The sequence below is a fragment of the Pezoporus occidentalis genome, unplaced genomic scaffold, assembly GCF_034315485.1.
Source record: "Pezoporus occidentalis ecotype Australia unplaced genomic scaffold, CSIRO_AGI_Poc_V1 ctg12, whole genome shotgun sequence".
Lineage (NCBI taxonomy): Eukaryota > Metazoa > Chordata > Aves > Psittaciformes > Psittacidae > Pezoporus > Pezoporus occidentalis.
In genome coordinates, this window is record NW_026912994.1 from 2,253,536 (window position 1) to 2,270,354 (window position 16,819).

The 16,819-nt window shown below is 37.7% G+C and overlaps 2 protein-coding genes across 5 annotated transcripts in view; both read left to right on the forward strand.

The window, feature by feature from the left end:
• Positions 1-16,819, forward strand: part of ZRANB3 (zinc finger RANBP2-type containing 3) — a 494,211-nt gene that overhangs the window by 422,105 nt on the left and 55,287 nt on the right. The gene's annotated exons all lie outside the window — the stretch shown is intronic.
• Positions 1-16,819, forward strand: part of NCKAP5 (NCK associated protein 5) — a 530,111-nt gene that overhangs the window by 11,953 nt on the left and 501,339 nt on the right. For 2 of the 4 annotated variants that reach the window (XM_062605676.1, XM_062605694.1), the window contains exons 1-3: positions 6,379-6,418; positions 9,229-9,302; positions 11,629-12,431. The gene's annotated coding sequence lies outside the window, so the exon portion shown is untranslated. Of the gene's footprint in view, positions 1-6,378; positions 6,419-9,228; positions 9,303-11,628; positions 12,432-16,819 lie in introns of those variants that run through there. The other 2 variants (XM_062605635.1, XM_062605646.1) reach the window with 2 other exon arrangements.

Consider the following 16,819-nt stretch of genomic DNA (forward strand, 5'->3'; position numbering starts at 1 on the left):
GGGTGGCTTCATTCAAATGTGTGGAAGTGAACAGTGACCAGCATCAAACTTCTAAATACCTTTTGTTATTCATTGCTAGAGAAGGATCACTGGAGAAAAGCTTTTAATACGGATTCCGTCAGACCAGGTTAGGGAGGTGTGACTGAGAGTTTCAAGTTACGACCTATTATTCCCTAGCAGCCTCACATTTCACGTGATAGAGACCCTAGCCAGAATCATTTAGATCTTAGCAAGCTGGGAAATGTGTTTGTATAGGGATGGCAATGGATTACCATCAATTTACTGTGTGTAATCACATGATACATTTTTAAGTTATCTCTGTAATTTAGGAGAGTAGCAGGTGATTTAGGACATAGCTACAGTTTAAGTAAATCTGGATAACTAGTATACGTTAGTGGTTTGAAGACTTGTTTTTTTTAAAAGTCATTAGTGGCTAGGGTTATTGGCAAGTGATAAAGGCAAATGTTCAATCAGGAGAGTCAGTATTTAGAAAAATTTGTCATCTTTCTGTGTGTATTGCAGGGAGGTAGGTCAATGAGCTGTAGGGTGCTAGTAGGAAAGAAGGTGTTTCTCATGTGCTGGCTAATTTACTGTTAGTCATTGCCTAAAAATACTGCAGGTCGAGTTACATCAGTCTGTCATATCAGGCACATGGAATATTTACTTTGGTAAATCAAATCTTGCCCTTGTCTGCTGAAACTGGGGTTAAAAAGTAAGGATGATACCAATAGTGTAGTGATTACCAGACCCATCTATTCATCTCAGATGGGTGTAACTGCAGATGCCTACAGCAGAAATAAAGTGAGGTTCAAACTGTTCTTACTTCAGAAAGAACTTAAGTGACTGCGGGTCTAGCCCATAGGCTTAGATGCGCTGTGATGGATCAGCGGGTCTTCAACAATTTTCTGGAGAGTTCTAGATTGATCATTTACTGTAAAGGTGTTTAAAACCAGAAAGGTCCCTTCTGAAAACATTCATGCAAATTTAGTCATCTGTTTTATATCAACATTCCTAGATGTTCATTACTGAAACCCTCCACCCACAACCCTTTCTGGTGACAATGTCCTGTATGAAAATAGCTGCTAAAATTGAGACTAACAGCAAATTGCACAAACAATATTGGCTCCTGTACACTTAGAAGCCTGTGGGCATTTGCCTTTTAGACAGCATATTTGTATTAGAAATATGTGTCTACTGCACAGAACCCAATGCACACTGTATTTAAAATGTTTATTTTACATTTGCTTTCATGGAAATTAATCATAAATTTATTCATTTATATGGACTTATTTAAAAAAACTCAGGACCTTTTCCATTTTCCAACTGTTACTTACATGTACAGATTTATAACTGTTATAAATAGGAAAGACCAGTCAAGGCATGTCTATCCTGCTACAAATGTAGAATCCCCTTCTGTCAAACAGTGTATTTGCTAACGCTTTGTTTTATCTATTTTTAAGAATTTTCCAAATATTTACACTTTATTTAGCTTGACATACCATGTTTAACTGATATTCTGTAAACAGCTCGCTCTTTGCTCATCTCTCATATCTCTCAATTGCTTCATTTTCAGTTCAAGATAACTGCTTGCTGTTGTTTCCATTTAGAGAACTCAGAAAAATTCCTCTCCTCTATTTTTTGATCTTTCAAATGTTTTGGGAAATAATATGTTTTAGTATAAAATACATAGCTAGTAGCCTTCAACAGGTTGCTGATTTGTCCCTGAAAACATACTTGTTTCTTCTTGCTATTACAAATTTCTGTACAAATTATTTGTTCCTAACTGCTGTCTGGATATTCCATTTTTCTATTTCTGCTGCTCTTTCTTCCCCCTATAAAGTTCTAAATGCCAGCAGGGATTAATAGTTGACTCGCTTCAAAGGAAAAGATAACAGATTTTGGATAAAAGTAAGGGTTCAAAGAATGGAAATATGACTACCCATAAATAAAAAGGAAATCTGAGCTCAGTCATCTGACAGCTCCATGGCATCACATGACTAGAGAGAGTCGGCTGGTCTGCTGATCTCTGTGGGACATCCTGCATAATCTGCTATAAATTATGGAAAATAATTACTAAGTAGACTGGAAATCACGTCAATTGAGTTATTTCAAGCTCAGCAGATTGTTGAGCAGTAGATCCAGGAATGCTGGAATCATAGGATAATGGGATTATAAACTTTGATTAATTTCAGTGAAACAGCATTGCTGCTCTTTTGGACAGTCCTTTTCAGGGGAGTCCACATGCAAAATACTACCAGGAAATACGAATAAAAGCAGTACCTTTATATGAGCAACTGTTGCCATTAAAGGCTAGTATTCCTAGAATTTCCCATAAGACAGCTGATAAGTCCAGGTCATGGACTCCATGACTGTTCAAAATAGCTCTTAACATATGATCTTAAAATCTGCTTTGTCTTCTTCATTAGTCATGTGTGAATCTGAAATCATTGGACAGCTTGTGCATAAAACAACAAAGTTAATGCCGCAGAAACTAGCTTTTCTTTTATGTTTCAGTCTTTGCTTTGAAGTAACAGTTTTACTGCTAACCTTGCTTTTTAGTCTTGTTCTTCTTTGGCCAATTTAGATTTTGAGTCTATTAGCTGCAGCAGCATCCTGTTCAATATCAATCATAAGGAAAAGGAGTCTGTCATGCACAGCATAGGAAACTATTTAAAGGATAATAGCCTTTTTTGCTTCTGGTTGTCAGAGTGGAAAAGAAATGTTGCCTTTATGGTTACTATTGCATAATTGTTTATTGCATTTTGAAGATTTGCACCTTCCTCTGAGATACAATAAAGACAGACTATCAGGTTTGATGGACCAGTAGTATGATCTGCCATGACAACTCTTTTATGTTCTCATACATGTGACCTGTCAGTATCTATACTGAAAAGATAAAAAATTAAGCTATTAGTGAGTGAAGACTAGGGCTTGTGGAATCAGTTGTCAGTATGCAGTGAACCACCATTGTGGAAATGGAGCAATACATGGCAGCAGTCTACATAGAACAATTTAAGATACTCACTAGAGTTCAGTTACTGATTTTTAGGAACTTAGTTACATGAGAAAGCACTGCTGTGTGAGGTAAAGCCAAGGCAGCTCTTTTAGGGAAGCAGAACTTACACTGGGAAACTTTGGGGTTGAAGTAATTCACATATTAGCTGCAGTTATGCAATTGGTAGAAATTTCTCAGTACTTTATAGGAAAAAATTGAGAACCCAGAAGTGATTGTCAGGTCATTAATAGTGCATTTCCTGAGGCAAATGTATATAGATATGTCTGGAAGTTGGTCCTGTAGGTGGTGTCTGGTGGGCATGGCTGCTTTTCTCTATTTAAGAACTGTTAAGGGTCTTCGTAATTAGAATGTAATTCCCTAAATGTATGTGTAGATGACTCGCCTATTTGAAAAGCTCAGCTCTATGAGATGTTGAGTGCTGTAAGGTCCTGTCAGCTCTTAGTTTTACAAGGGCTCTAAATGTTAAAACAAAAAACATCACTATTGTAGTGGATTTTGCTTTTGAAGTGATCCATTTTTTTTTTATAAACAGAACACAATAAATCCAGCGTCAGTTACTGTATCAAATACCACATTCCTTAAAGTCTGGCAGGTCCTGCTAAATATGTGATTAGAGAAGGAATGAAGAAACAACAAAAATAAATGCTTGAAAAACATTGGAAATATAAGGACTGATGAGCAGTGAATCTTATTTAGGGCATTGCTTTGCTATCCACTTTTCAGAGGCTCGAATTTATCACGGGAGGTTTCCATCAGATGCCTCCTGTTTGATGTGACCAGCTGTTACTTCCTTTTGCATTGTAATTGCGTCAGTCAAACAGTTGATGTTATATCCCGTCCTGTTGTCCAGCCATGACTTCAGAGACTTCAGAAATGCAGCATGCAGTTGCCTGTTTTGGAAGGACTGAAAATACTGCTTAAGAAGACAATTTGATTTTAACTTGTTCTGGCAGATATTTGGCTTGATTAAGGGAAAAAAAAAAATAGCTCTGTCACAGAGAATATTATCATATTCCTTGCAGGCAAGTACATTAAAAATGATAGTAAATGAGGTAGTTTTACAATATTTCTTTTAAAATGAATGGTTTTACACATTTTAAATGCTCTAGGTTCATAAATAATATGTAGCAGCTGCTATTGAGGAATCTTACCTGATTGCTTTTATTCTCTCTAAATTTTTTACGTCATTTAAATAAAGAAACATCTTTTCATGTATTGTTAGAACTTTTTTTATCACTTTACAAAAATACAGTAAAACTGTTCTTGCAGAAGTAAATGTTCAGATCATGTTATTGCCTGGATTTGGCATAACGGGATTAATTATTTTGGGGTGGATACTGACATACCTTGGACTTTAGAATAATGGAATTCAGTGCTTAACTCTTTCACAAAAATAATGCATGTCACCTTTGTCAACTCAGTTTGTCCCTTGTCCAGCAAAATAGTTAAACGTTTATGCAATGCAACACTAGCATTTATGTTCATGAAGGTACATCAAGGTGTTAATTGCATTGTGCCTCTGTTTTTTTCTTCCTCTTAGTTTTTTTTAGTTTAGACAGTAAAAGCCCAAAAGACCTTTCAGCATGTATGAACTATATCTAGCAGAACAGAGTTCCTGGTCCCTGCTGATTTCAAGCAAATGCTATTACATATCCTGCTCACTGCACTCCCGTTGACCCTAATGGAAATGTTTGCGTGAATAATTTGAGCTCTTTGTATATACTCAAATAGAAAAATAGTATTGCCTTGGGAAAAAGGACTGGGTCCTCCTTTCCTTGCCGAATACACCTTCTTCATTGTGGTAGGTTTGATCTCTCAGTGTAGCTTTTCATTCTCTGACCTCAGTATCAAAAAGCTGCTTTTGTTGTTGGGTTTTCTTTAACTTGTTCCCAGATGCCTCATGCAACCAATGGCAATAAAAGAAGTGAAATAAAGACACAGAAACAATTCCCTGAGCTGTCCATTGGCATAAATAAGTAGGTATGTAATTTGTCAAAAGACATACAATGGACTGTTTTAAAAGTAAAATCAGCTGCAGCACCAGTGTCTTTTTTGTTTGTTTTTCCTGCCTTGTTATCTCAACAAATACATTGGTTTAGTGCTTTCTTGGATTATGGATGTATGTGCAGTTCAGACCTCTGTAAATCTTAAAGTGTCAGTTAGTAAAGAATGAGCGAATATGCTGTTTGAGAATGTACCATGAAGTGGGGCAGATGTGCTATGAAATATTTTTATAAATATAAAACCAGAGGAAAATCAAACAGTACAAACCAGCTTAAATCTAAGTTAAAATGAGAGGTGCTCCCAGTTGTCAATGAAATTTTCACAACTCATGTTTACAAATCTGAATTCTGTGAAGGTTTCTATATTTTTCAATTACTTATACTAAAAGCATCTAAGAACATGCCTGAGTTTGGTGCAGTCAGATTCTGTAACGAGAGCTTACTCCAGTTAGAAGTGCTCTGTAGTAAAAATTGTTCATACACTTATATGCAACATCCTGAGCTTACAGGGATGCTATAAAATCATATTATTGTCATTAGGGTCTTTGAACTGAGTAGCCTTGTCGGCTGTTCAAAGAAAGGTATTCTTTGTCTTGTGAAAGATTCCAAGTCACAATCAATCTAGGAAGTACTGCTGAATTTGCAGGGTACTGTTCCATGGGTGTTACTGGTTCAGTCAGGCCCTTCATTTATGGAGTACGGTGTCCCTACTAGTCACTGTCTGTCTAGTTTTTAACCAAGCAGTGTCTCTTTCAAATACAGAATATTAAGTTTTGCTGACAGTCCAAATTTCTTTTGCTTTCTAGATTTCTGAGGCTAATCCTGACCATTTTCCAAATGTCAAATTTTCCAAAGTGCACTTTTGATTTATAAAAATCCGTCAATTAATTAAACCCTGACAACTGTCATGTTTTTCCTTGACATGCTGGCAGCATTGGCGTGCTGTCCTTGAAAACATACACAGCATGTAAATTTGTATGACAACTCCTCTGAAAAGCAAGATTCTTCTAATCAACCTATAGTGCATGTGGCTCCTGCTCTGTTTGCAGATTGAAAGATTTGGCTGTGGCTTTGGAGGTGTTCTGGGTCTGCCTGAGGCAGAGTTGATTTTCTCCATAGCAGCCCATATGGTGCTGTGTTTTGGATCTTGAACTAAAGCAGGGTTAGTAATACACCAGTGTCCAGCTATTGCTAAGCAGTGCTTGCACAGTGGCAAGGCTTTTTCTTTTTTTTGCACTGCGCTTCCTCAGTAAACAGGCTGGGGGTGGGCAAGAAGTTGGGAGGGGGGACAACCTGGACAGCTGACTCAAAATGACCAGAGGGATATTCCATGCCACGGCTTTGAGGAGGTGGCTATTGCTCAGAGACTGAATGGGCATTGGTGTATTTGAGGGAAGTGGTGAGTGATGGCCTCTGTAACACTTGTTTGGTTTTTTTTCTTCCAAATTCTTTCACTTATTAAACTGAGTTTATCTGGATCTGGGAGTTTTCTCACTTCTGCCCTTCTTAATCTGTTTGCCAATGCTGCTGGTGAGGTGAGTGAGCAAGCGGCTGTGTGGTGCCGCTGCTGGTTGGGGCAAACCCACTACAAAAAGGAGTAGTGGAAATGGGGAAGAAAAGGATGGACTGGGGAAGAAAAGGAGGGCCTTCAATGTTAAAATACTTTAGTAGCCATCTGCTGTGTGGGAATATCTGGATAGTCTGCCATGACAAAGCATTAGAAGCTCTTGTCTCTAACCAGTTTTATTTCATTGTTTTGCTAAGAACTAAGGAATAAAATGATGCCCCAAAATGGAAACAATTGAATTCCTCAAAGGGACTTGCAAATGCATGAGAAGAGCTAAAATACCTTGCTTGTAGAAATGGCTTTCAATTTGGTGATATGAAAGGCAAAGTCCTGGTTTAGGTAGATAAAAAGAAGAATATTTGCTGTCAACTGGGAGGTAGCAGAGGTGACTCTAATATTAGTAACAATGCGACAGATGTGACTGTATGATGCAGCCATTAAAAAAAGAATATCTTTGATGGGTTGAATAGGTAGAGATGAGAAGGCATGGATCCATCCTGTAAGACCTAGATACAATACTACCTACTGTTCTCACTACAGGTGCTCCTGTTTGAGAAGGATTAATTAATACTGGAATATAAACCAGAAAAAGCCTACAAAGGCAAATAGGCAAAAAAGATGAAGTCTTTTTATCGTAGGAAAGACGGAATAAGATAACTTGGTTTGTTTAGCTTAACAAAGCAAAGGCTTAGAGGAAATGCAGTTGCGGCATACAGATGTATTGGTTGAAAAACACCAGCAAGGGAAAACAGCCATTTACCCAAAAGAAAAATTTGGCATAAGAACAAATTTGGTCATAATTACATTTAGGCAGGAAATCAGAAGTTTCTAAATGTCAGATGTTTGAGGTTCTGCAGTATCCTTCCAGGGAAAATAACAGGAGTAAAAAATCCCTCTCTCCCCAGCTGGCTTTGTGGATGTCCTTTAATCAGCTTGTGAAGGGGATTGTGACATAGCTGTTTGATAGTGGGGGCTGAATTTGTTAATTTAGGAAGTCCATTCTAGAATCTTGTCATATGTATTGATAGTTTCTTCTGGCTGCCAGAAGCAAGGAAGCACACTGTATTCGCTTTATGGCAGGTATTTATACTGTCTCACAGAGACCTGTCATGCTGTCAACATGATCTGTAATGAAACCAGTCATCACTTAGAAGACTCAGAGATGGCAGCTGTAATTGTTATAACTTAATATTCAATTTTCTGCTGTGGTGAAGTGTGCCTTATCTTTAGTACTTAGCATTTGGAAGCTTTTAGTCTAATCAACAGGCTTAAGTAAAGTGTCACTTCTTTTTCAGCTTTTCCATTTTTCTGCCCCACTGGCCATTTTGACTCTAAGAGTCTGAGAGACATGGTGGGAGATGTGAAGCCCATATAACCAAGAAGGCAACTGAAGCTTTTCCATGTAGTGTTCTAGTGAGACTTTTCAATTTATGGTTCTAGCTCAGTACGTCTTAGAAAGTCCTAGATAAATGTACAATGGCTGAGGAACTTTTTTTCCCCCTTTTTGTGTAGTAAACTCTTCACTGCGGCATCACTGCTTTGGGAACATTACTAAGCAATATCCTCTTAAATACGCAGAGAGGGATTCACCTAGAAATACCTGAAAATCCAGGGTGACTAAACACAAATGCTCTTGACTTAGTCTGTTAACATCTGTTTACTAAATTCAGTTATTTTTACTGAATGCCTTTTAGAGGGCAGCTGAGAGAAAATGTTCTAGAGCTGTCAGTGTATCTGTAGTCAGGTAGCACTTTGAGTATCCTTAGAAATTATTCACTTATGTAGAGGATTCAGAGAAAACTTATGAGTGGCAAATTGTGTTGTCTCAGTTCATTCTCCTCTCTGGAAAAAAATAGCAAGACACATTTATAATAGAGCAGTTTTCTATTAAGATGATCTGGCTGAAAGCACAGTCCACTGTCCTCAAGAGGTTTATAAAAAGTGGAGTGCGTATGTGAGGAATACAAAAAGTATTGTCTTTGTAGGTGCTTGCCATGAGAATCAGTCATCTTTTTATCTGCCATTTTTGCCAATCCCCTGTGATCAGAGCAAATTCTTTTGCTCTGTATTTAAGCTGAACATTTGGATCTCTCATTCATTGGGGTAACTTGCTCATTAGGTTAAGTTGCTAATGGCAGCTTTTCTTGAGTGGAGGGAGAGAATTTATTTTTTAAATATGTAGTTTAAATAAGTGATGTACTTTAGATAAGGGCATAAAGAATAATTAACAGACACATAGACCAGAGAGATTATTTAAAATACAAGCTTTATTGTAAAGTAAGAAAATATTATCAGTGGCTGTATTCAGGAAGCACCATGCTGAACAGACAGAAAAATTGACTTATAAATAGGTCTTTGGGAGGTTATAACTCAAGTTACATATATTATTCATGTAGTAATAAAGCCTGGAATCTCCATTTGGAGACAAATATTTCATTGTGCAAGGCACAGTAAAATACAGCGGGGGGTGTCCTCTTTCCCAACCACCTTTCAATCTAATGAGAAGATGCATGCAACAAAGAAACAATGGGACTGTACCATAACTATGAGAGCATTGAAATCATAGTTTAAGGTTTCTGAAGACACGATGCTAGTTTTGGAATTTTAGTTTCTACACTTTAGCATTTTGTATGTTCTGTTAGTCTTTTATGTTATAGGAACTAAACAAAATGTACCTCAAAGGATGGGCAGGTGCAAGAATGATGGGAATTTTCAGGTAGGTCATCTACAGAATTCCTGTTCCTTTTAGGCAATCAAAGTCCACATCTATTGGCTTTGATTTAATTCAAGATTTAGCATTCATTTAGGTGGGTTATCTTCTTTGTTTTTTTAATATGTCTTTCTTATGCCTGGGAGCAACTAATACAGTGAGTGCCAGATGTGCAGTGACCCTGCAGAGTCTGATTCACCCACTCATCCTGCTTTCTCAATGATTTGCATAGATGTTCTGCTAAGAACAGCTACTAAAATAATCTGGCAGCCAAATTATTTAATCCTTGTCATTCGTTTTGTGGCTTGCTGGATATTAAAAGGGTGGGGGAAAATAAGAATGAAAGGAGGTAAAAGCACTGGTTTTGGTTGCTTGATTTTATTCCTTTCAGCTGCTGTTACAAGTACCTTGTTATTTAGCCTCAGGGGTAGGGACTTGTAATTTAGGGCACATGACAATAGCTGATAGATAATCTATGTAAGAATCACAGGGCATCAATGAGAGTATGTTATATCCATACTAACTAGTACAGGAAAAAAATACGAACAAGTGGACCACTATCTTGGCTTTACCTCAGGTATTTAACTGGAAAGGCATGTCAATAACCTAATATTTCACCCACCATCTCTTCCTGTTAGTGGACTTTAACAATAGCTTTGCATCATGATTTGAAAATATAAACACAACTAAAGGACAGAAGCTGTATCCTCCCTTTCACCGACCTGTGGCCATGGTTCAGGTGAATTAATTATTTACATTTGAGTAAGCAAGACTGCAATCCCTCTGCTCTCTGTTAGTAGTAGTAGTAGTAGAGGCTGGGGAAGGGTGAATGCAGTTTACAGTACAGCATAGCATTAATGCACTCCTTCTGTTGAATGGTTTAGTATGCCAGGATTATTGGGCAGGAAAATGAACTCTTCTCTTGATTGCTGCACTTCCTTGTTTCTCTGGGGCACTTATTACACAATAAAATGCAAACCCTAATCCAAGAGATAGAGAGGTATAAATAAATCCATGGAGAAAAGTTTTGCTGCTGTTGTCTGCAAACAGTGCTATTATCCATAAATGGAGGAAGCGAATGGATAATATGTAGACAAAATTCTTCGTGGTTATTCACTTTTAGTACCATGTATGCCTATCTATTGCAAATGTTTGACATGATAATTGCAAGGAATTACTGTGAATGAATCATCAATTGCTAGATATGAATGTGACTGGGGTAGGGATCAATGTTAAATACTGACCATTTGTCTACCAAGTGTTTGATGGCAGTATAAGACCATGGCAAGAAAAAGGTGTGGCTTTTTTTTTTCTTAAGATACAAAGATAGTTGATAAAAGGGCATGATATTAATGACTCAAGTGATAGTTGAGTTCCTGTAGTTCCACTGTAAGTGCCCATTTAAAGAGCTCTTGCTTCAGTTTGTATGATACATAGCTGGCAGTTAACCAACTTTTGCAGGTAAGAGGTTATTTTGTGCTTTTCACATTTTTTTTCGTAGGAAGAGGCATAGCCACATGGCTCCAAGAAGTTTATTTTGCTATGCTGATGGCTCACACGATGCTGCAAATTATTCTGTTTACCAAAGCATCTCTGGCCTTAGCATCTAAGGGCCGCTGTCACTGGCTGCCTGAAATATACTGGGGTGGTAAAATCAGACTTTCTTTTGTTGTTTCTAATTTGGCTCATGCGTACTCACAAATGTCCTGTGACATTTATACTTACTCACCAAAAAAAAAAATAAAATTTGTTTTCAGCTATATCAAAAATGCTGGTTTAACTATGTTTGGCATAAAGTTGCCTGCCTATAGTCTTTTGAAACTACTTCCAGGGTTTTTCCTGTAACAAAGAAAGAACACAGCAAGCAACCTCAAAGTGCTTTAAGTGTAGCAAGACCATCTGTTGACTTCAGAAATGAGTTTAGTAACAGTAATGTCTTTTCTGCTATATGTCCTGGAACCAGAGGATGCTTAAGTTGCTTTTACTTTTTCTTTCAATTTTTTTTTTTTTTTTTTATTTCAAGTGAACAATAATATCTGTATTTCAGATTTGAGCACACTTCAAAGGGTACTTCTAACAGTCATTTTAGCTGTGTATAAAAGGGACATGAGTGATTGGAAAAGGGGGTGTAGAGAGGGAAAGAGCAAGATTACAGTGTCACTATTCTGGTTTGTAAAAACCTCCAGTCACTGAGTATTTCTTGTCTGCCTCTCTCATGGTAAATGTCAATGGGCAGACATTGAGCAGACAGAATGCCTCCTAGTTTATTTTGAGTTAATGAGCTGGTGGAAGTCTAAACTGTGCAACATGATAAAACTGTTTTTCTTTGCAGAAGCATCAACTGTGCACAACATAGTCACACCTTAGAAGAAGAGAAATGAACTCAAGTTGTGGGAAGCTGCTATACAGAGTTGCTAGGAACAAGAAGGGCAAGGAAAACAAGTACAACCCCTGTTTGCAAAGTGAGTTTTGGCAGACCTTCTGTGTCTCAATGACTGTAGCTCCATGCAACACCATACATTTGAACAGGAAATCGTAAAGAGTAGGCATACATTTTTTTGGCCCAGAACACTGTTAATAAGAGACTTGGAAAAAAACTCCTATATACGGCCCATCATCCTGAAGGCAATGAAATGTCAATGAGGATAGTGCAGTGGAAACCGTGGCTTGAGAAGAGAAAGAATCTTTCATTCAAAGCCTGTAAGATCTCTTCACTATTACAATTCAGCATGCTTTCATAATACAGAACGAAGGAGGAATCAAATAGTTCTATGACTTCAGAACTTTTACAAGTCTCTTTAAAGCTTTCCATTATTATTCGCTCTTCAAAGACAGTCTGTGGTATTACAGAATATCAAAGAAGCAGTCTGAAAATGCAGGCTTTGAGAACCAATTACTGAAACTGATAGTACAAAATGCATTTTTCAGCTTATCAAGACTTTGTTATGAGGATTGATTCAGAGAGGTGCGCCATGCCTTCATGACATTCAGTGGTGATAAATCATCTGTCAGAAGTTCTCGGGGAAGATACATATAACTAAAATTAGTACACACATCCTAGTACAGTCCATGCCTATGGGTGAAGTTGCTAGCAAACAGTGTGCTTACATGGATCCATCTTCAGAATAAATCGGGGTAAGTAATATTTAGCTGCATACCCTGGAGTTCCAAGTTGCCCCTGGATACTAATTTCTGAATAATATCTTGTACTTTACCCAGCACAAGAACTCTCTAAGAGGGCTGTATGATATCTTCCAATTTGTTCCCTTTCTGGGGCGAAAGCTCTGCTTGAGACATTAATGTGGCATATAATTTTACTTTCAGCTTTTAGTAATTTCATTTAGTGTATGTGCTTTACTGCAGTGTTCTAAGGTTTCCATTGAAAATGTATTTATTCCCTTTTCCCCCACTCCCTGCTTCATTGCCCATTGCTATAGATATGTGCCTGGGAAGCAGGGATTGGTGAGTATTGTGGGAGTCGTTCATGTCATGGGTGGATTTATTTAAAGGAAAGCTTGGCTTGCCATCTTCTTTAAAGATGCCTGGACTCTGAAATCCTCTAATCTCCTCTGCAGTATTCATAGCTAGATCCTTCTGACTAACTGTGGTATATTCTAGCTCTCATGTTTGTCACCCTGGCTTCTGAAATCTGTATTATAGTCAGCCAAGTGTACTATCTTTAAAGGAAAGTTTTTAATAGAAGAAGGAGTAAGGTAAGAGTATGTATGCATGTACATGTATGTGTCTTGGGAGATACGGATCTAAGGAATTGAGTGATATCTAGTCCCCTATCATGAAAAGCAAGCTCTGCATGACTCAGGAGCTACCTTCTAGCATTCTCCATATTCCTAGTTTGAATGGCAGCTTCACATTACAGTTCCTTTATAAAAACAAACACTGGCATAAGATTCTATTTTATTATTTTATTATTTTTTTTTTAGTGATGACACATTAACAACAATCCTTGTAGCAGCTTCATCCGGGCTATGTATGAGTCTGTTGCAGGAGTTGGTATATGCAGTTTACTGTAATGACTGACAAACAGATTAACTGAAGCAGGAAAAAACAGGTTGGGAAGAAAACATATGTGGCTTATACTTCTATGTCTACAAGCCATTAACCTCTGCTGTTCTGGTGAATGCAGTGGGGCGGGGAAAGAAGGAACAAGATGAGATTGTCTCCAGCATGTATTGGTAGCAAAGCAAGGTGCTGGGCTGTTGGATATAAGCTCCCTGAGAAGTTTCATCCCTACGATCAGAGCTAAGGCCCTTGGAATGCTTCTAGGTGAGTGTGGCTCAGCTTGTGGCCTGTGCAATGCTTTCATCTAGTTTACTGCTGTTTCCTTGGAGGAGAGAGGGAGCAGCTGTTCAACGCATGAAGGTAGCCCACATGGCTGAATCCGCCCTCCAGTGCCTGCCACAGGGAGACTTTTTGCTAAAGGTAGGCAAGGCTGTGGCAGGAACAGGAAGGGTGCATTTGGCAATGGCTGCTAGGGGGTCTGAGAAGGTAGTGTATTGGAGGTAGGAGGGAGTTTGGTGGAGCTCAGAGACTGAGACGGTAGGAAGAAGAGAGTCTTCCTCCCCAAAACCATAACCTGGCCACAACAGAGCTGAAGGCTGGTATGCACTCCGCGGTATTCTGCCAAATGTGCCTGAGAAGACAGTGTCATTTTCCCCCTCTTCTTACTTCACATGGGTCTGTCAGACCAACAATCCTCACAAGTAAAAAGAAGCTCCGGGAGGTAAGTCTTGACTTCATATGACCGCTGATTAAGTAAAGGCAATAGTTGCTGCTTCTCTGTGCACAATCAATATGAAATCAGTGGGAATCAAGGATTTGATTTTCCATGCTTATTACTTTACTATAACGTGGCCAGGCTAGAAGACTTGGCTGCCATAATGGTTTCTAGCAGGAGGAGCCCGTATCACTTAAAGACTTCTGTCCCTTGGTTTCTGAGTCATTTTTGTTCTGCTTTGCTCCTCTTGTACTTGCTAAATGCTGGACTGTAACTGAAATAGAAAGCTATTGCACTGAGATAGGAATTTGAGTGATTCACTGTGTATTTACTAAGAAGTTCTTGTAGAAGCTGTGCACATCCTGAAGCTATGCACTGAGGTAGATAATAACAGCTGTTGTTAATTAAAAATATGAATCCAAGACACAAATGAAAATTACCATTTACAGTCTTGATTGGGAAACTAAAAATGCTGAAAAGGAGGAGATATTCATTGTGTTCTACTTAACAACAGGATGAAATTATGATTCTTTTTTTTTTTTTTAATGCAAGACTTGGCTATTTGACACATTTTTGTTTGTTTGTTTGTTTTCTTAATATTCCCCAGATATTTCTAAAGCTTTGAACAAAGGGTTTGATTACAGGTAAGGTTTGATAATAGCCCTGCACATTATGAACAGCAACACTGGGCAATAGTTAAGCAAAACCTACAAATTTCTCCATCTATTTTAGGCTTACACAGTCTTATTTACATGGTCAGTTCTAATCCTTCACTGTGCATGCAGATGTACACGGGTTGTATGATGTTCTATCTATCAGCTAGCTCAAACCACTTGTAGCAACTTCAGTCTTTTTCAAAATGTGTTATAAGGGATTGGAAAGGCCTGAAATTTAAACTGAGAAAGGAAGGAATTAAAATTATCTGTTGTTTCTCCCCTCTTTTTCCACCTCTCTTATATCCGCCTCTTTCTAAGGATTTATATTCAGATTGAAACTACAAGTGGTCCTGAGATCACTCTGCTTTAGAAATACTGTGGTAACTCACAAAAGAATGAGATAAAGTGCTTGCATTCAATAGTGATATAAATTGGTGATACATTGTGATAATAAAGGGATGTAAAATTGCATGTGTTAAAATACAGGAAAAGGTTCTTAGATCTAGTAAAAGCCATTGCCCTTGCACAGCACCCACTTCCCTCTTTGATAAACAGTACAGCTAAGTCCTTTGCTTTGTAATTATTTTTTATATAAACTGAAATTGTTATAGTTGTTTATTTCATTAACAGCATGTTTTATTCTGGTGCATGATTCATATCACTATCAAAGCAGACAACTATTAACTTTGTGATTATTCCCTGCTTTATTAAATAATTCAGAATCATTTTATTAACTCTATAAATTAAACACTAATAGTGCCTTCTGCAAATAGCAAAATCTCTTTAAAATGCCTTTGGGAATATTTCCTAAAAGTTTATCAGTGCTTGTAATTCCATAACAAAAAATGGTCTTTTAACCAGCTGCCACATACTGAAAGCTTCTTCTAGTGTTTCCCAAGATTGTTTATATACCAATGACTAGAAAGAAATCAATCTTTTTGTGTCTATGTCAAAAACCTATTTTAGGTCATGTAGGCTATAGATATATGTTACATAATAAAGATATACATGACTGTGTCACATTGTTCTAGGATCCAAAGATAGTCATCTCTCATTTCCAAAGGGAAAATTTTATCTGATGATTTAAATAGAAGTAATGTATCTTCTTTTAAGATCTTGGTCGCCAAGGCATTAAGAGTAAGCAGTTGTTCCCTGTAACTTTTATATGGCCAACAGACTTAATTCTTACAGACTAAGACTTAAATCTTACTGAATAGTTTCACAGTGTCCATTTTCCTATGCATTAACAATGCATGTAACACATATTTAAAGATTGCTATTTGTCTCTTCAGCTGTTGTGGCAATATATGGCAAGATTTCTCATTCCACAAAACCAAAACAAAGTTTACTGGAACACTGGCAATGAAACCCAAGTTTTCCAAGATCAGTAGCTCTAAAACAGACCTGCCAGCTAAACTTCTTCAGGCCTGGCAACACTGAGAATCCAAGCAGGCAGTTTTTCCAGACTTCTCAGGATTTGCATTAGAAAGTTCAAGAGCCCAGTTCTAAGCAGCCAATAGCATAATGCTGCTGGGAGCAGATAGCTTATTTCATATCTGAAATGCGGTTTATATTATTTCTGAAACAAAATTACTGTCAAATGTCCATCCTTGGAGATTCTTGGATTGAGTTCCAGTGGACTGAAATCTTGTTGCAGGAACCAAACTCATCCTAAAACTATGTGCATAACAGAAACTTTCCTTTTCAGCCTCCTGTTTCTGCTTTGGAAGAAAATACAGCTGTGTTGCTTAAGTCTAAAATCTGTCACTAAATCAGTTTCATCATCTAAGCCAGACATACATTTATTTTCTCAGAGATTTTATTAAATGCTTGATGATTTTTTTTTTCAGTATCTTACAATGCTTACATATAAACAATCCATTTAATTTAGTACCAGAGGGCTAAATGACATCATGAAAGTGGTCACTTTATGATCCCTTTGTTTTAAAATCTGTAGCTTTCTTTCATGAACAATTAGAGAATCATAGAATAGTTAGGGTTGGAAAGGACCTTAAGATCATCTACTTCCAACCCCCCTGCCATGGGCAGGGACACCTCACACTAAACCATGTCACCCAAGGCTCTGTCCAACCTGGCCTTGAACACTGCCAGGGATGGAGCATTCACAACTT